At 41.8% G+C, this 20,862-nt stretch overlaps 1 protein-coding gene across 1 annotated transcript in view; it reads right to left on the reverse strand.

The window, feature by feature from the left end:
* SAMD12 (sterile alpha motif domain containing 12) overlaps window positions 1–20,862 on the reverse strand; it is a 361,872-nt gene that overhangs the window by 24,171 nt on the left and 316,839 nt on the right. The gene's annotated exons all lie outside the window — the stretch shown is intronic.

Below are 20,862 nucleotides of genomic sequence, written 5' to 3' on the forward strand. Positions count from 1 at the left end.
CCAGGGCAGGTGACTGGGGAAAGGACAGTTATTAAACAAGCAGGAGGAAGAGGAACAGGTTTTTCTGAGAGGCGAGGATAATGAATTTGGTTCTTGACATGTATCTGAGAAGCCTACAGGACATCCAGGTGGAGACAGCACGAGGGCAGGAGGCAGACTGTCATAGTGGAAAGAACTGAGAAAATAGAGGACCTTGGCATTGGGCTTTGTCACATAACCAGCTATGTGATTAGTTTCTTTTAACTCAGAGTATGTCATTAGCTTCTCTTAACTCAGGTTTCTAACTTATAAAATGTGGATGATAAGAATCTCTGCCATCGCTAACTCAGGATGATTTTACGATAATTTGAAATTTAAAAATGGATGAGAAGTGCCTTTTAAAGTATACAGAGCTTTATGAGAACTCGTGGCTATTATTATTACCATTGCCCTGAAAGACTGCAGTGAACCCTTCACAGAGAAAGGTACTCGTCAATTCAAGGTCAGATGTTTAAAGCACATAAGCCACCGGATTTTTTAAAGCTACACACCAGTCCCTCTCTTTTGGCCAGCAGTCTTGTAAATTACTGTGACAGCAGAGTAGTCTGAAGAAAAATATCTCTCCATATGTCTTCTAAGGAGAGTGATATATTCCATTTTAAGCAGAATGAGGAGATAGTAATAAGCGGATTAAGAGGTGTGTCCTGTTGCTGGGGAGGAGACAACAACTCATGCTCCAATGAACGTCTTCTCTTCCCAAGCCCTGAAGTCTCTCCTCTTTTCAGAAAACCAAACACAAACCCCTCAGGTTAACACGCCCTCACTTCTACAGCTGTCACCTCCTTCTTCAGCCGTCATCCAGGATGTCGCCCTGCTACATGAGGCCCATGGCTTCGGTGCCTGATTCAGACAGGGGTGAATCACTCCATGCCACCTCCCACAGCATCTGGATCTCCTGGAGAAGACAGACCTGCTGAGGATCTAAGAGCTGAACACGTCTCAGCATTTTGACTTTAGCTCAGGAGTAAGGTTTTCTAGGAGTCTGGTGGATAGGAACAGAAAAGGGTCCTCACTTCAGATGACTGATTTCAGGATTCCTAACACCAAACACTATCACAGCTCTGCCCTGACATGGAGATTGACTTGAAGTCTTCGGTTAGAGACGGGTTCCTGCCCTCAAAATGAGCCATAAGCACGGACGCCTCACAGGATGGAAAAGTTGAGCTTCTGAGAACAATCAGTCGGGCTGTATCTTTTGCCTGTCTCCAGTTCTTTGATGTCATAGCAAGGCAATAATGTGCCTGGGAATGAACTCATAAACAGTTATTCATTTTATAGGATAATAAAAGTGTAGCAAGATTGAACTGGGATTTAGGCAAAGAATTGGGCTGGCGGGAAGGAGATGTGGTTTTTCTCGTGCCAATTCACTCACTGTGTCATCTTGAGTAAATCGCCAGGTGGCTCCTGACCTCAGTTTTCCCACCAGTGAAACACGGATAGAAGCGGCCTGATATTGCAGGCAAACAGGCAATGGTAGTAGCAACTGTAATATATAGTGAAGATTTACTACGTGCAAACCTCTCTTCTTGAACTTGGGATACATTCATGAATGAACAGAACAGAAAAAGAATTCTTGCATTCATGAAACTTGCATTCTAGTGAGCGGAGAGACAATAAACCATACACATAATCAGTAAATTATTTTGTAAGTCGGAAGTTGATAGGTGCGATATGGAAGGAAAACAGATAGCGTGGGTAATGTGAATTTGGAGCATGAGTGTGGGTGGGGCGTACCCTGCAGCTTTGGACAGGTCTGAATTCTTACATTGGCTAAGGACTCCCCTCATTCTTAACACATATATAATGTAATAATGTACTCAGGTCATAGGTTGTTGTGATGGCTCAACGAGGGGAAGAACAAGCACTGAGCTCTCAAATGTTACAATTGTTATCTTTGTTTCCTCACCTCAAATACTTTGGCTCCGAAATCATGATTCTCAGATAACAGTTATAGAAACAAAGGGCAATATTTTAAAATCACAAAGGAAACCAAGGATATAGTTCAGAACAGGTGGTTTGCTTCAAGATATGGCCAATTATGGAAACAACAGCAATGCTTGTTGAAATAGGAATATCTTTAAGATTCACAAAGGACAGATATCTGCAGGCTACAGCTTTAGTTCCACGAGTCAAAAGAGAAACCTCAAAAACCAAAAACCAAAAAAATCTCCCCAAACGAAAAACAAATAAAAGGATTTATCAATTTTAAAACAAAGCTTTAATTTTATAACAAGTCTCACAAGCCTCCAGAGACTGGTTCTTTGGAGAATGACACACCTGAACAATAATCAGCAAGGTAGAATTACCTCCTTTGGGTATCGGCATTAACAGATATGATTTTTTTTTCTTTTTCATGCCAAGAACAGAGAGCTTCTGGAAGAGGTGTGAATTTCAGTGCATCTCTTCTAGAACTGCTGACCTCTGTGGGAAATGCTTAAGTCCTTTGATGTAACTTATTGTCGAGCAAACAGTATTTTTGGCATTAAAAACATTTTGGGTTTCTATCTGTTTCCATCGATCTTTTTTTTTTAACTTTTATTTATTTTAAGTGTGTTTTTCCAGGACCCATCAGCTCCAAGTCAAGTAGTTGTTTCAATCTGCTTGTGGAGGGCGCAGCTCACGCTGGCCCATGTGGGGATCGAACCGGCAACCCTGGTGTTATGAGCATTGCGCTCTAACCAACTGTGCTAACTGGCTGCCCCTGCTTCCATCAATCTTTATTCAATGACACTACCATTGTTCACTTATTGCAGTTATTTCTCAACTGAGACTTCTCGAAAGGGCAGAAGGTTGGGAGAGAGTGTATATTGAAATGAGCAAAAGATTTTCTTGCTCCTCCCCTCCCCCAGCATTTGCTTATAGAGGTCATAAAATCACTCATGGAAGAAGACTTTTTTTTTTATTAGAAAATAGTAAAAGTATCTCTGCTTAGTCTCCTTCCTGGATTAGGTAACTGCTACACGTCTTGAGGCTGATCCTAGCAAAAAACTATGCCTCATTCATTCATTCAACATACATTGAGTGTTACGTTCCAGGTGCTGTGTGAGGTCATTACAGACATAAAAACTCATGAAGGCTCATAACTCCAGGGAGAGGCTTCTGCTCTGAAGAGAAGCCTGGATTGTCAGGAACCCCAAACAACGTCATTCCACTAGCTTTACAGAGAACTCAGCCTAGCTTCCCAAATGCTGCTGGGAAAGTTGTGTTGCCAGGGCTTTCAGAGGCCGCTGGCTCCCAGACAAGATCTGGAAGCGATCTGAGAGGTGAATGGACTTGGTACCATGCTGGGGGCAGCAGAATCATTACATTCACTAACTGCTTGCAGGGGAATAGAGGTAATGGGCCAGCACCTTTCTGGAGCTTAGTGTTCAGGAGTATGGCTAAGTCCCCAAAAGAACATGTTAAGTGATTTAGGCAAGTTGATTTCAACTCAGCAAAACTTTATGAAGGGACTCCTGAGAAGCAAGTTGGACCTGGACATGTAAAGATGAGGATTAAACAATCCCCGCCTTCCAGGAGTTTACAGTTCAAGTCATACCTCGGGACAGGCCAAGTACAGCGGGGGTACTCAGGGCTTCACCTCAATCTCAGCAACTTTGCAAGAACAAATGATGAGACTCAGGCTCAGAGAAGGAAAGTGACTTGGCTGAGCATGCAGTGAATTATAGTTTAACCCCCAGAGTAGCTTCAAGCAGCTCTTCAAGCATTTTAGGAACGGGGTTTCCAGATACAGACTTGACTCAGCCAACTTTCGAGTTACAGAATTCATATGTATGCAGTCGGAAGATAGAAGAGATCACACACACACACACACACACACACACACACACACACACAGTGAGCCCTTTGTGTCAGGCGCTGTCCAAAGTGCTGATATTTCATATTTATTACCTTATTTCATTCTCATAAACCATTTGGACAGAAGGAACCATTATTGTTCCCATGTAGCACATGAAGAAAGTGAAGAATAAAGAAGCTAAGTTAATAGTAGGAATTCATATCCTCAATAACTGGATAAACCAGGATTCAAATCCTGGCTATCTGGAGACTATGCTATTCCTATGACAGTGGAACTGCCTGGAACAAGCTAAACCCTTTCCCTTTTGGGCATACTGAAGACTGATACCAAATCAATATTTCAGCAATGGAAATTCTAGCAGAATATGGATAATTATGGTACATGATCTAAACCAAAAGCACCAAAAGCATTCTGTCTTTATCAGAAAGTCAACACTGCCACCCTCACTGACAGCAAGCTAGCTTCTCAAATATTTCTTTAGCTATCAACCTTAAAAAGGTCTTCTATCTATCCATTTGTCCTTCTATCCATCTGTTCATCTACCCAACCATTCAACAAACATTTATGGAGGGCCTTCTATATGTTGTGCACTGTGTAAGATGCTAGGGATACAAAGATAAGTATATACGCAGTCGCTGCCCTCAAGAAAATCATCATGGGTGGGGGGAAGTCTTGTAAAAACGAATTAGAATCCAGTGATATACATGTTATAACTGAGGTAGAAGCAAAGTTCCTTGGATGCACGGAGGAAGAATGTAGTAGGTCAGCTTGGGGGAACCAAGAACTTCCAGAAGGGGTGACGTGAAAGATGAAGATGACAGATGCTTAGAGGAACATGGCAACTTTGAATGTGTGTGTTTGTAGAAAAACTGAGGCATAGTGAGAGGATGAATGAATGGAACATTCCAGAAACCTGGCAGATGAGGAGTGGAGGACACTGGACTAGGAATTAGAAGACTTGGGTTTTCCTCCTGGGACTGACACAACATGGGAGTATGATACTAGGTTAGTCACTTTGCCTTTCTGAGGCTCACTTTCCTCACTTATTAGACAAGAATATTGACTGACGTGTGGTTTACCTTTCACTCATAGGGGTGTGACTGAACATTTATGGAGCTGGAGAAGAACAGTTTATTAATAGAAATTGTTATGATTATAAATGAATTTACTCTCTCCATTCCCCAAACTTCCCGCACCACATAAGCACAGGTCTCAGCCTTCAGGAAAAGAAATATGACCCATGACTAGCAAAGAAGACTTGGAAAGATGTATCTCCTGTACAACACCCAGATATTTTTCTCCCTGACTTATATCTTCCCACAGTCCACAATATACCTTATCACTAAGTAGCACTCATTTTGCTCTTTATATTATATTGGCCTTTCTCCGCTTCCTTTCTAAATTCACACTGGACTTTCAAATCCATTCTTCCCACCTCCCCAGGCAACAGTTTCATTATTTTTGCCCCTATGATGAGCAAAGGCTGAAAATCTACAATAAACGCTGGGAACTTAATGAGTTAACTTGGGCTGGGCTCTCTCCACTAAGCATATCAGGATGAAAGTATTCAGACGTGAACTCCCGTATTTGCCTCTCTGGTTTCTCCCTTCATTACAGACACTGCACATCTCAGGTTCCCCTATGGGCAGACTTCCCCAGCGTAACAGAATGTGCACAGCTGCCCTACTATGACCCCTAACGACTGCTGTCTGAGGTTCAGAGTGGAAGCCCAATTATCTACATTTATTGCATCAGTTGCTTCAATCCCTACTAGTTCTGGGGTGCAGAAATACTCCACCTCCTCCTGGCATGTAATCTGTCTGTGAGAGGAGACATATGAATCTGCCATGTGAGAAAAGGGTTTAAAAAAAAAAGAAAACTGAGGGTAACTGGCCTGGAGGAGACGTGCTTTTGTAATGGTTGGCTCAACATACCTGAAAAGCTGCTAAGGAGGCCGAGGAAGAGTACAAGAAGTAGGAGGGTAACGATGACAATGGCAGACTGTGATTAATTAAAGCTTATCATGGGCCAGGCACTATGCGAAGAGCTTCCTTTGGAATACTCATTCCGTCCTCACAACAACCCTATGACAAAGATACTGTGCTTAGAGATGACAAATAAAGAAGCTAAGTGAATTGCCCAAGGGACCGCAGCTGGTAAGTGAAGGAAGCAGGATTCTAACCCAAAGAGAAATATCAGAATATGGATTCCTGGACTGGCTACCCGTCAGGATCATTGAGGGAAGCTTTTCAAATTACTAATGCCTGAACAACCCAGACGATATACCGTGTTTTCCCCCAAATAAGACTGGGTCTTATATTAATTCTTGCTCCAAAAGATGCATTAGGGCTTATGTTCAGGGGATGTCATCCTGAAAAATCATGCTAGGGCTTATTTTCCAGTGAGGTCTTATTTTCAGAGAAATTCGGTACCGAATCAGAATTTCTAGGGATGCCCCGGGCACAGTGTAGTTTCCTAAAAGCTTCACCAGCAGTTCGGATATACAGGAAGGTGTGAGCAGCTGGAGGGCACAGGCTTTGTATGACCTGAGGGGACAGATCCAGGACCAATATGGGGATAGTGTAGGGAGCTAGGTGTCAGCTCGGTGGAAGAGAGGAGTTGCTAAAAATCAGGGCTGTCAACACCAAGATGGCAGGTGCTGTTGTAGGAGAGAGGGTGCTTTCTATGAAGGGGGGACTGGACATCACTTAGTTAGCACAAAACAAACATGGTGGCGTTTAAGTCATTTTTCCTCTCAAAAGTCTACGATCGCCAATCGCTCATTCATTCAACTTGCATTCATTAAGCATAAACTATACGCTGGGTCCTGTGCCAGGCACTGCCATTCAATGAGTGAACATGAAGACAGCTAAGGCTATTGCAATTTTCACCTGCCTCTATGCCCATTGGTAGTTTGCCATCTTTTAATGTGAAGTCGCTGTGAGAAGGTGGTCCTGCACTACAGCTGAAAATACATCAAGGGGATGTCCTTTGTGTTGATTCATTCATTTAGTTAGCAACTATTTATTGATTGGCTACTGTGTATTGGATGGCTACCTATCCACCAACATTTGTACTCTCCTTTCCATATACCTTTTACTAGAAGGAGCTGCCTCGCCAGGGACTACATGTCCCAGCACTCCTTGCAATTAGGTGTGACCTCAAGACTGAATTCTTAACAATATAATGTGAACAACAGTGATGTATACCTCTAGACCGTGTCCAGAAAAGTCTCTAGGAATGGAAAGAACCTCTAGGAAGACTTTGAAAGCCACTTACTGATGATGGCAGTGCCTCTGTTGGCCTGGGTTGTTGAATAACTGCATGGATGAGGCCTACCTGTCAAACTGGCCTACTACTGTTATCCATGCAAGAACTAAAGTCTGTCATGCTGGAGCTTTCATACATTTCTTTGGTCAATGTGTTATAGCAGTTAGCCTACCTTCATAGGGGTCTGTGAACAACACAGACCTTGTTCTGTGTCTCAGAGTTTGCCGCTGCATCAGAGAGACAAATTACCATCAGGTAGTGACAAGCTAAGCTATAAAACGGGCATCTAAACCATCATCTTTGGGAATCAGAAATGTCATCCAAGTTGAGACCTAGCAGGGAAACTGCAGTTTATCCGAAGGGGAGAGAGGAAGTGTGTTCCCATCAGAGGAAAGCCTAGAGCAAGAAAGAACATGGGGTGTCGGAGGACATGAAACAGGTTCAGTAGGGCCAGAGCAAGGTTCGAGGGCAAGGTTTGGGAGCAGTAAGGGATGTTGGTGGAGGGTTCAGATCACCTGCTAGATGAACCGAGGAAAATAAGTCACACGTCCCCATTTTGAATACTGGGGTCAGAGGCCCCAACTTCAACGGAGGAATACTTTCTGAGACAGACTGCTCTGCATAGTTCCCCTTTCTCATTCCTGCTCAAAGTGAAGGCCCAAAGTGAGCAAGAAAGTCGATTCAGTCATTTTTGAACTAGTCACATCAAAATGCCAGCAGAAGGTGTTGGCTTTCAGGGTGTCACCAGCCTGTGCTGGATGGAGACCTTGGTGCCGGGGGATTTGTGAGGTGGGATCACCAGCTTTGGCAGGATCAGCAAAGTAACAGCCCAATTCCAGTTTAAACAGACAACACTGAAACCCTGCCAGGAAGAATGTGAGCAATATAATGCAAACTTTAATAATAGCTCAGAGAAACCGATCAGAGCATTTGGCTTTGCCATGCATTATTGCTTAGCTAGACCCATGTGATAGCAGAGAGAAAAAAAAAATGAACCTATTTTTTTTTTTTCCATCGTTCCCAGAGAATAATATTTTTCTTCTTCCTAAACGGACAGGATTTTAGTAAAGTCTAAATGTATTTTTGTTCCTTATTTCAACTTCTTTATAAATTGTCCATAGGGTTTTGGCACCCACTGTTAAGGTAGTCCGTTTACTGCATGAAACATCTTCTCTTATTGAAAACTGTATTCTAGAAATTTTCTTTGGTTGAAACCTTTCTTTGCAGCTTTGATGTCCCATTTGCCAGACATGGACCATGAGAATCGGATGGAAGGTTTGTGGACATGCTGAACGGTCAGCGAGTTCCATGTTACTTGCCTCTGGGATAAGGAATATTGACAGCTTTCTGGGTCTTTGTAATAGAAGGAGCATGAGATGGTTTTGGAATCTGAACTGGGACCAAATCTAAGACCGGCCACTTGAGAACTGGGTGACTGTGAAGAAGTGCTTTAAGCACGCTGGGCCTCAGTTTACCTCTGACCAGTGAAATGGGGACCGCCCTGGTTAAGTTGTAAAGATGAGATGAGGCAAGGGGTGTCAAGTGCCTGGGATAGGACCTGCCTCGTAGGAGAATCCTATCCAATGGCATTCCCCCTTCTCTTGCTCCTTCTCTTAAAGGCTGAGAGCAGAGGTTGGGAAGGCCTGGACAGAGACCTGGTTCCAGGTTAGCATATGGTCAGCATGACCCGTTACTCCCAGCTCCATGAAAGCCTTATCCAAAGTTTTACTTTCCAGGGCTTCAGTTACCTGCAGTCGACTGCGGTCTAAAAATAGTAAACGGAAAGTTCCAGAAATAAACAACTCATAGGTTTTACATGGCATGCCGTTCTGCATAGTGTGATGAAATCTCATGCAGCCCCCTCCATTCCGCCCAGGACATATACCCTCCCTTTGTCCAGCGTCTCCACGCTGTATGCTCTCCCTGCCTGGTTAGTCACGGAGTAGCCACCTAAATGATCGGATCCACTGTGGCGGAATCTCAGAGCTTGTGTTCAAGCTACCCTTAATTTACTTCATAACGGCCCCAAAGTGTAAGAGAAGTGACGTCGGCAATTCGGGTATGCCAAAGAGAAACTGTAAAGTGCTTCCTTTTAGGGAAAAGGTCTGTATAGGAAAAGACACTACATATGTGTAGGATTCGGTACTATCTGCAGTTTAAAACATCCCCTGGGTGTCTTGGAACATATCCCCTGTGAGTAAGGGGGAACTACCACTGTAACACTTCATCAGTCCTGGCAAAATCGGCAGATCGGGGGGTAATGTGGGCTTGTTAAATGTTAAGGTGCTTCCCGCAGGGACAGGGGTATCTGAAGGGTCCACAGGACAAGGCAGCCCCAAACAAATAGGAGCCTTCAAAAACAGAGGTGGCAAGCTAGGTATTGATAGAACCGGGTCCGCTGGCAGAATTGCTCGTTTGGCTCAGCTTCGGGACAAGGGGAATGTTTTGGCCTCACTTTGGGGATAATGTTACATGAAAGACGGACTGACATCTTTTCATCGTAGACAGATAAAGATTTTACACACCAAACAGAACCAGGGGGAGCAACGGTGAGAGGAAAGAGAGGAGAGAATTATTTTCCTTTGGGTAGGCCTGGTGGGTCCCCGATTGTGTTTGGGGAGGAGTTTGTACACGAAAGAGATTGGAACATGCTTTCTTGTTCATCAGTCTCTGCTGGGGTTCTATTTCCTTCAAAGGCCTTCCTTGACTAGCCCTGTCCCCAAAGAAGACACTGTCTACCTCCTAACCTTGCTTTATGTCCGTCATAACACTTACCATCATCTGAAATTACACATACTGATGTGGTTTTGTATTCCTAACTTGAGCGTGTGATGGGAGGTAGTGCATCTTCATCACTCCTCTATTTGTCGTGTACAGGCCTCTTACAAAAAATGAACAAAATAATATCTAGTGTGTCTAGTAACTGCTGTTTTTATTTTTAGAGGTTAGGAGGGTGATTAAGTAAGAACAAAATTTATTATAATTATTGCTATAAAATAAGACATTAAAAATAGATAATCTCCCAGCAAATCTAGCCATATTTTTTTTTCCTAAGTGATTTATAATATAAGTACTTTCAGAAACAGCATTGATTTTCCTGCACTTTTTCTTACGTAACTATCCTCAAAAATTTCAATGTTTGGCCAATGAATTCCACGTCACATTTGGGTAAGTATGCTTACATTTTAGAATTTCATCCCATTTCTTGGTAATCAGAGGGTATTATCCAGATAAGCTGTCATTTCTACCACCATGTATCTTAAATCTGCTCAATTGTCATAGATGTGCAAACCTCACATTTTAGAGTAAGATGTCACTCTCAGTCGACGAACGAATAACATGTGTGTTACAAACACTTTAAATAAACATGATTACCATAAACCTACTTTTTTCACATGTGTATGGGTGTCCACAGGGTTTACACGTTTTGATCAAGGCAGAATCGTTTTTCATCAGGCAATCAAATGTGCGTCTCACTACAAAGGGAATGGGATCTTAGTAGTGGGAATTCATAGAGCGTCATAAGATACTTTACACTTCAGAGTAAAACTCATTCTGCTCTCGGTGGCTGGGTCATATTTAAACAGTGGATGGGGGAGGCACAGAGAAAGAACTGGCAGTTAGCGCCATGACCCTCCACCTGGGAAATAGGGAATAAACCTCCAGAGGGCACAATTCCTTTGGCACTCTCTCCATTCCGCGCGCGGTGTTACATGTTGAGGTTTCTGTCTCAGATTCTCATTCCCTCCTTAACACTTTGCAAAAATAACTGCAAGGAGCCTGTGCTGGGAAGACAATGTTAACGGAAATTGCAGACCTTTGAGTCTGGAGCAGGCATTCTCTCTACTGCGGACTACGTGACCTACGAGAAACGAATCCCTTCAAGCTGCTTTCCATGGGACAGTAATAGTAGTTACCTGCTAGGGGTTGCTTGAGATAAAATAGGCTGATGGTGCAATGCCAGACGCTTAGTGAGACCTCGACCCAATGAATGTTAGCAGTTTTCATAAAGTTCTGTTTTGTACCTACTTCCTATCTTTTGCCGATTTTCCCACAAATTCCGCACTGCATCAATATCTGTTTTATTAACATATGGAAGCAGTAGCACCCCATGCGTGAGAGAGTCCTAGCAAAGATGAGGGAAGTGGGCAGTCATGCGCCTTCACGGCACTAAAGCATCATATCCTGCGTTATTAAACTCCGCGGTATCCAGTTCAACTCGCGAAATAATAAGGATTAAATACAGCTCAAATAGTAGCACTTTCCCCCATTGGTGAAAGAGTGGCACTCAACAATGAAGCGCTGTAGCTAAATTACCAAGTGCAAGGTCTAAATTTAGGATGGGGCAATTCTGAAATGGTTGATTACTGCATCTAAGATTACGGGTGCTCATGTGAACTGTTCGAACTGATGAAATAAGTATAAAATGGTGGAATAGTATTATAGCCACGATTATGAGAAAATCCTTGCCTGGGCTGCCTGGAACCATTCTGCATTTCTCGACGGAATCATTATTAAAAAGCAATTGTAACTCGTACTTAGACAAGGCACTGTGAACAATATCTTTTATAAGAAATTTGATATAGGGACTAAATAAAAACAACTTATTTCATTATCAAATTTGACCCTTAAAATGAAAAGACATGTTTTAGGAGACTGGAATCCTCCCTATGCTTCACTCGGACTGGAAGAAAAAAAAATCAACAAAAAATCAACAGTGGTTCACAGCATAGAACCACGAGGGAAATGAGGCAAAGCGGTGTCACAATACAGCCAGAAATTTACCTTGTTGGTTGATCATCAGTTCCTGAGAAGGCCAGAAGGCAGAACATCAGCATTTGTGCTTTGGCATAAGACAGACCTGCCACTTCTGAGCTGTGTACTTTCAGCCAGTTTCTCACCTTCTGTAAGCCATGCTTTTCCCATTGGGAAATTTAGGATGGTCGCCATAAGCTCTTCTTCCAAGGGCTGGTGTGAGACTTTGGGTTAAATGTTTCTGTGAGTTATTCCAGTCAGTCCTCACAACTCCATTGGAAGTGCTCCATAAATGGTAGCCATTTTCTAGAATTCTGTTCTGCCTCTCTGCCACTTAAAAACTTTGTGACCTTGGGCAGATTAATAACTTTCAGGTGCAGCTGTTTCCTCATATGCAACAAGATAATGACTAATGATTGTACTTACCTTACCGGAATGAATGAGTTCATATGGTGGGCTTATCAGATACAGGGTAAGTCTTTTAGGTGCTCACTGCTATTATTATTATCACTACAACTACTGCTACTATTTTAAGAATCAATCAAGTCCAGAAAAGTAGATTGGGGGACAACCCTCCCTGGGCGGTAGTCTTAACATCTACTGTGTTTCCCCAAAAATAAGACCTACCCGGCCAATCAGCTCTAATGTGTCTTTTGGAGCAAAAATTAATATAAGACCTGGTCTTATATTATATTGTATTGTATTATATTATGTTACATCATATTAGACCCAGTCTTATAGTAAAATAAGACCGGTCTTATTTTATTATTATAATATTATTAATTATATGAATTTAGTTTAATTAATTAATTAATTTTATATTTAAAATAAATAAGTAAATTTTATTAACTTTATTATAATAATATGATTATTGTTAATTATATTAATTTTTGCTCCAAAAGACGCATTAGAGCTGATGGTCCGGCTAGGTCTTATTTTCGGAGAAACACGGTATGATGAAGCCTTGGACTTGCTTTTTCTCTCTCCAGCTGTGGTGACCTACAAGCCTTGTCTCTGGTCTCTGGTCTCTGAGCCACCTGAGGCTACATCCCAACATCACTCAGAACCTCTCTACATGAGAGGAACTAGAGGCTTCTAGGGAAGGAAGAGGCAGAGGCTGCAAACTATTTGCTCAGGCGTCCCTATTTTGTGGGGCCTTGACTGGGACTTTGGATGTTATTGCTCAATCACATATTTTTTGTTATTGTTAAAATGACAGCAATTAAAGGTAAAGATTTTTAAAAAAAGAAAACCTAGGAAAATACTGTAATTATTCCCCTACTTTTTGTTTCTCTCTTCCTGCTTTCACTCCTTTCCTCGGTCCCTCTGTTTCAATATATTGGGAGCTTCAAAGAACGGAACCAGCCAAGGTCTTTCTCAAACTCTGACAGAACTTGATAACACCTTCTCCCCCAAAATTCTCCTTGAGCAAGATTTGGGCTGTCTGATCCCATGATTTGGTGACTTATCCAAAAAGGTATCTGAAAACAGTGCTAAAGTGGTAACACACCACCTCTCTGGTGAGACACACATTGGTCGAAACCCCAGCTCCGGTAATCGTAGCTTGCGCTTTGTTCTCTCATCTGTAAAATGGGGGTAATAATACTAGTTCGCTCATGGCACCACTGAGACGGTTACAGGGGTCATGCACCTGACATTTTAGTAGTGCTTGCCATACAGTAAATGATGATACACACTAGCTAATATTATTCGTCTCAAGCTTTAGCATTCCAGTATCAGAAAGCTAGTATTCTAGCCATCCAAACATTTCCTCTTTTTTTCCTTTTTATTGTGGTAAAATAGACATAACATAAAATTTGCTATTTGAGCCATTTCTCAGTGTATAATTCAGTGGTATTAAGCACATTCACTTCGCCGTGCAGTCATCATTTCCTCTTACTTTGGGGATAAGGCTTGTGAGACCCTGAGTCATATCCTATGTCTTGCCCAAAGTCACAGAGTCCTGGAATCTATATCTTCCACCCTCTTAAGAGTTCCCTGGCATGTGGAAGGATCTCTTTTTCCTCTCAGGCAAACTCAAGTTTTAGAATGAGTAGAAAAGTTGGGAGTAAAATGACAACCTCCATTTATTTAGGCAACACATTTATTCCATAAATATTTATTGAGCAATCTACCATGGAAAGGATACATACAAGAAATCTAGAACGAGAATCTCAGGTATTCCTTCCAACAGCCCTACTGCTATTTGGTTGGTATTATGTTTTCACTTCATACATGAAGCTGTGGAGGTCCAGAGAGGGTTGGTAAGTGATCCAAGGACACACAGCTTAGTAAAGAGTGGAGATGGGATTTAATACTAGGGGAATATGACTCCAAGAGATTCTGGGTGAATCTGGGGACAGAGCTTGTTAAGGTTTTTTATAGGGATAAGAGTTTTTTTCCTTGAGCCATAACAATTTAATACCAATATGGTGGACGAGATCTTTTGTTACCACGGGAAAAAAGAAACAGACTCCTCTGTGAGGATACCTGAAGTGGAAGAGGAATTGGGTCTCACGTTCATCGACTGAGAACATTGTTGAATTGTCACACCAGCGTATTCTTAAGCCTTGGGGATGGGAATGCTGATGGTGGTGACGATGATGATGTTGATAACTACCAACCGTGGAGTACCTACGATACACAGCTCCTGTATTAGGTATATTCACTCAGGTAATATTTGCTAGGCATCGTCTCTGGTTGAGGTACTGGGAATACAGAAGTAAGACAGATAAACAAGATTCTTATTCTCATGGAATTTACAATTTAATGAATAATAAGGATGTTAAATAAATAACTGACCGTGTTATCCTAATCGCCAGAACAACCATCTGAGGTTGGAATGATGACAATAATAACAAAACTGCCACTTCAATTTACTGAGCACCTACTATGTGCCAGACACTCTTCTGGGTGCTTTACGTACAAAGTATGTTATTCTACAGATTACAGAACCTCAGTGAGCATTTTTTTGCTCATAACCAATACAGACACAGATGTCTTTGTCTTATACCAAAGACTTTCTACCATATCTTGCTTTCTTAGGCTAAGCTCTGGCTTCATTTCCTATCCGGACAATTTGTTACTTCCATTCTGGGTTTACATCCCAACATCAGAGGCTAGAACACAAACGGGTTTCGGTGCTGACTTTCTAGCAGCCACCAGGGCTCTGTAAGTGAGAATATCTCTTTTCCCTCTTCTATCTAACATAAGAGGAAGCATGGAATCCTAGCTGGACCACTGGCTAGGAACGGCCTCTTGGGGGCTATATGCGTAAACCAGGTGTCCTCATCTTCTTCAGTCTAAAGAGCCCTGCATGTCACCTTCATAGGGGCTGGACTTTCTGAGGGCAAGGAGTTAATCAGGCTTGACCTTGGTCATTCTTTTGTAGGAGTCAGCATTACGTCTACTTTCCTGAATACCCTATGAAAGATGGTGATCAATTCATGTACTAATAATAATATCTAAAATGTGTGCAGCTCATTTCAGCTTACAAACCACTTTCTCATAGATTGTCTCAGTTGATCCCCATAAAAATTCTGTAGAATAGTTTAACATTACAGATGAAACTCAAGTAGACTTGTGGAGAGGTCCACATAGCGAGGTGCTAAGGCCTCCTGCCAAGAGCCAGGAGTGATGTTGGAAGCAGACCTTCCAGCTCTGGTAAAGTATTCAGATGACTGCAGCCCTGGTTGACACCTGACTGCAACTTTATGAGCAGCTTTGAGCCAGAAACACCCATCTAAGCCACTCTTGGATTCATGACCCTCAGAAGAGGTAATAATGTTTGTTATTTTAACAATTAAACTTTGGGGTAGCATTATACAGCAATGGATAACTAATACAAATTTTAAGAGCATAGAAATTCATCTTTGGAGTTAGACATTTCTGGATTTGCATGCCAGTTTCATCAGTTATTAGCTTTGTAACCTTGGGCAACTTATTCTACCTTTCTATGCTTCAATTTCCTGATCTACAAAATGGAGATAATAATAGTACTTACGCCCTAGGTATTCCTGCTGCCCTCCCCCAAGAGTAAATAAAATGATGCTTGTTAAGCACAGTGCTTGGCACACAGTAGGCAGTCAGTATTTGGAAGCTATAATTATTATTGCAATTATAATCTCTGTACTCATTTGGCAAATATTTGAAATACTGATTCTTTACAAAGTACTGACTACAAGCCTTGCTCAATTGGATTATGTAAAAGGAATCTTTTTATGAGGAAGACATGCTCAGTCAGAGAACACAGGTTTTGCCGACTGTTTATTGCCTGTGATGCTGAAGGACGTGCCAAGATTAAAAAGCCCTAACCTACCAGCAGCCAACTGAGCTTTTCTCTCCTTGTCCACAAAATGCTGAACAGCATTTTGTAACGTAATTAAGATTACTCTGAAGAGTGAGTCCTCCATCACCCCATCATTCAATCACCTTTTCCTCTGCCAACAGGACCTGAGAGCTCGGCTTCACCTTCCCCTACAAACAATCACTTGACCTCCAACAATTAGTCTCATCTCTGTATTCATTATTTTAGAGGCCAGCATCCAATATTTCTTTTGAATCTGTGTTTTTATTGTCTGCACTGATGTGAAAAACTACATACTCATTTTCTGAAAGAATATACTCTGATGTGAGAATGATCAGAAACTTTGTCCTACTTCACATCCTTCATATCCAAGTTTCTGTTCCTCTTGACCCAATGGTTCATTCCATCTCCGTCATCTGAGCTCAGTTTAGAAGATGGCTCCCCTTAAAAACCATAATTTGTCTGCAGTCACCACCTTCAAAAAAGGACTCATTAAGAAAACTTATCTCCTACAACCGATTTCAAAGAGAAGAATGAACCCTTCCCACACTGGCATCTCGGCATTTTTTGAGAAGACCATTTGGCTCATTTCTTAGATCAAAATGATAAGTCAATCCAGACTTACTGAAACATATGTTTGATATGACTGTCTCATCAGGTAGTGAATGACTTTCTCCTGAAAAAGTTTAAGATGATTGTACCTTGCTGCAAACAATTATGACTCTGACTAAGCCCCATGGGGATACTGCTGGGACACGAGAGACCTGACTGTTGATCTTGGCTTGGCCACCAATTAGCTATGTGAACTCAGACAGGTCACTACATCTCTCTGAGTCAAATCAGCTTCTTCCTCTACTAAGTGGGGAGAATAAGACCTGCTTCACCTAGTTTTCTGGGTTTTTATAAAAGATCACATGACATGACATCAACAAAAGTACTCTGGAAATAATAATTTTAAGGACCTTCAATTTGTGTAAACATTCCAGTTGTATTATAATAAGAAACTCTACAAACCAGGTTTAACCAGCATATCCCCACCAACTTAAAACAAAACAATGGCATATAAAAGACAGGCACCGTATATATAAATGAAACTATATGGACAAAAAAATTTAAGAATTTATGTTTGGCAAAAAACACTACAGAAAGAAAGTTAACACAAAGATGGCAGATTGTCAAAATCTAGGCAGTGTCCAAAACCTTAAAGTAGGTATTATCTTGAATCTGCAAGAAAGTTAGACAAACAGAAAAAGAGGCAGAAGACCTCCCACCGATATGATTGAAGGGTCTAAACAGGCTAATCTTAGAATGGGGAAACCTCATTCGCTAAGAAGTATCTGGAACTATGCTCAATCTCCCTGCTTATCAGAAAATGCAAGTTAAAACAGCCAGATAGCACTTTACACCTATCAGAATGGCCAAAATTAGAAACTGGATAATACCGTGCTATCCACGGGGAATACACACTGGTTCACCCTTATGGGCTACAATCTGGCAGCACTTAGAAAACAGACACAAAGGTGTCCTATAACCCAGGAATCTCTATCCTTGGTGTAGAGCAGATCTCCCCAGGTCTTTGTAGGAGGCAACTCAAGTGTATAGTGTAGCTAAGTAAACTGTGATGGACAGCTACATGACAATTAGAACCACGGACTAGGTATAAACAAAGAAATGTGGATAGATTTCAAAACAATGCTGAGTAAAAAAGAAGGCACTGAGATCTATAACACAGTATCGTTTGTACAAATTAGAAACACCTTCATGTGCAACACAACAGTATATATTAATGATATGTCAAACATACCGGAATTTTTGCCTAAGTGGGTACGGACTGTAAATAAATTTGGAGGAAAGAAAAGAGAGGAAAACCCCACAAAGTCTCCCTTGAAAGAGCTGAAAAATGGTGTGCCACGAACCAAGCGGTACAGTTAACTAACCCTGTGTACCTCAGGTCCAAAGAGAAAAACTGCACACAGTGTATGATTTCATTTTTGTAAAAACTATATACCCAGGTGTAAATGCCTGGAAGATAAAAACCACTTGCAATGAAATATTAACAGTGGTTATTTCTGAGTTCTGGAATGGAAGGCAACTCTGATTTTCTTCTTTTGCTTATCTGTATATGCCAAGATTTTCTATAATGGGCATACATTCCTTTTGTACAAAAGAAAACAACGTTGCTTAAAAATCCCAAACATCTGCATTATGTTTTTCTGTCTTAGTAACCTATATTACAGGTCCACAGCGTGGGGCTTTGAAGGCATGTCCCTGAAAGATGACTTGAAATTCTCTCTTGTTTTTGTTTTTATTTTTGGAGGTTCTCATGAAAATGGAGAGGTGTAAAACTGTAAAGAGCTGAGCCTGTCACAGTCATATTTACCAAAAGAAAGTATTCTGGGTGAAGACAGAGAAAACGGCTCATTGGGGCAATGGTTTTATTTTGTTGGCACCCCCAAGAAACTCAAGAGTGTATGATTAAAAATGTCTTTAAGAGCTGTCAGGCCTTTCCCCCACCTGGTAAAAATCCACTGGCAAAGAACCCATACAATATCTGCCCTTCTCCCATTCAGGTGTCAAATAATGTCACTGGCTTTGTTTTTTTAAACACTGGGATTCTGGAACACGTGCAGTCCTTTCTATGGAGTGGCCCTTTCTGAACATTTTTGCAAGGGGGAAAAAAAACCCATTCACATTTATATATGACATGACTGTATTATTAATAATGATCATTATAACAGCTGACGTGAGAATTCTTCCGAGGGAGGGAACCATTTTTGTTCAATAAAATTTTTTCATGAGTTCTACAGGGTAGAAGGAAACTAGTAGTGAAAAACTACAAAAATTTATGATAAAGTGCCCTGACTATGATAGTAAGATGAATTTTGTTTTGTTCCCAAAAGGGAAGTGGGGCAAACACTGGGAAAGAGGAGGGAAAAGAGTTTATGTAAAGAGGAACCAAGAGAAAGTAAAAAGATCTGAAGGAATACCAGATCATAGCCCTGTGTGGGGTTTTATAAACGGGGACATCCAAAAGATAAACCTGAAGTTGTTTGAGGTCTACTAAAAACTTCTCTTCCCTGCCATACATTTTAAGTAAGGTTTATTTTTGGAAATAGGAGTGGAGGCTGGGTTTTGTATCACGGAGGCAGCATATGTGCAAGCAAGAGTCCAGATTAGAGAAACCCTGAGGACACTTACAGCTCCTTAGAACCCACAGCAGTCCTGATTTTCACACCCATCCTATCTAATTCTTCAGACTGAGCACAGCTGGCAAGCTGTTTATTTTCCGCTTCACCAAGAAGACAAAACCAGAGCATGCCGAAACGGGCAGACAGCTGCCTTTTTGGGGAACTGGACAAGTTATCAAAGATTGCTAGGGAGTCTCAGCTTCCTGTGCTGAGACACGGGGAGGCCAGACTAGCTTTCAGAAGAGTTTCTCCCAGGACAGTGAGTTCCTTCAATAGCCTGGACCAGCCTGGACCACCTAAAGACTGGAATTGTGGAACTAAACATATTAGTTATTCCAATAATGCACTCTACATGTTACAGTGAGAGGAGGGAAATTATATCGACTGACCGTGTGGTGTCCCAGCCACATTACACAGCTCACATTACTTAACCCTTATTATAATCCTGGGAGGTAAGTATTATTAGCCCCCTTTTACACAGGAGGGGGCTGAGCTCAGGGAGATTAAATCATTTGCCCAACACTTCACAGAGTTAAGAAGTGATGGTACCGGGATTTGACCCCGGCCTGTTTGGTCTCTTTCTACTCTGTTATATTCTTTCTTTTGAAGGAACAATCAAAAGATATATAGCAGCTGCCTTCAGGGAATATTTAATAAAAAAGGTCTGACTGACAAACCATTCTCTTTTGATATTTCCATCACTTCTGGTGATATGTTCAGGCATTTATCACAGAACCTTCAACTTGTAAGGGAAGCCTGAGAGAGCTTCTAAACAGAAAGTTCTTTCTGGGACAAGGGTGGCCGTGGGTGCAGTTTAAGGGTAAATTTTGACTGAGAAAAGATAACCCATGATAAAGAAAATGGGAACCCACATTAGGCAGAAGAATTCATACAGTGGAAAAGTGAGAAGTAGCTGTAGGAGGCAGCCAGCATGGCGGTGAGTATGGAGAGCTGAAGTGCGGGGGCATGGATCAAGATGGGCATGGATATAGATGTGGTTTCCAGTTCCAAGCAGGCTCCGTTCCCTTCAGCTAAGCAAACATGTATTATCTACTCCACATGCATCAAACACTGTGCTACATGCTGGAAACCCAAAGATAAATATGGCAGGGGACGCACGACCATTAGGAGCCAGGTCTAATTGGAGAGTACAGGGGATATTGGGGGTGGCCTCCAAAGTAGCTTTTATCCTTTCTCCCTTCCTGCCTGGACCTCATCTTTTCAGCCACGGAATCTCAGCCAATCATCATACTCCCCTCTCTTTTGCACTCACGGTTGGTTCAGGGATGGGCACCAGTCTTTTCCTGACTGACTCGGTGAAAACTCAGAGCTTTTGTCTGCCGGTGAGAAGAGGAAGTCTTTCTTCCCATTTGGGTATCAGTGAGAAAATGTGTGCTAGGAGCTGTGGGAATCATTTTGATACCACTAGGGACTAGTCTGACAGGGTCAAAAGAAATACAGAAAAACGAAACCCAATGAGCCTATGAACTTCTAGATCAAACTAT

The sequence above is a fragment of the Rhinolophus ferrumequinum genome, chromosome 14 (assembly GCF_004115265.2).
Source record: "Rhinolophus ferrumequinum isolate MPI-CBG mRhiFer1 chromosome 14, mRhiFer1_v1.p, whole genome shotgun sequence".
Taxonomy (NCBI): domain Eukaryota; kingdom Metazoa; phylum Chordata; class Mammalia; order Chiroptera; family Rhinolophidae; genus Rhinolophus; species Rhinolophus ferrumequinum.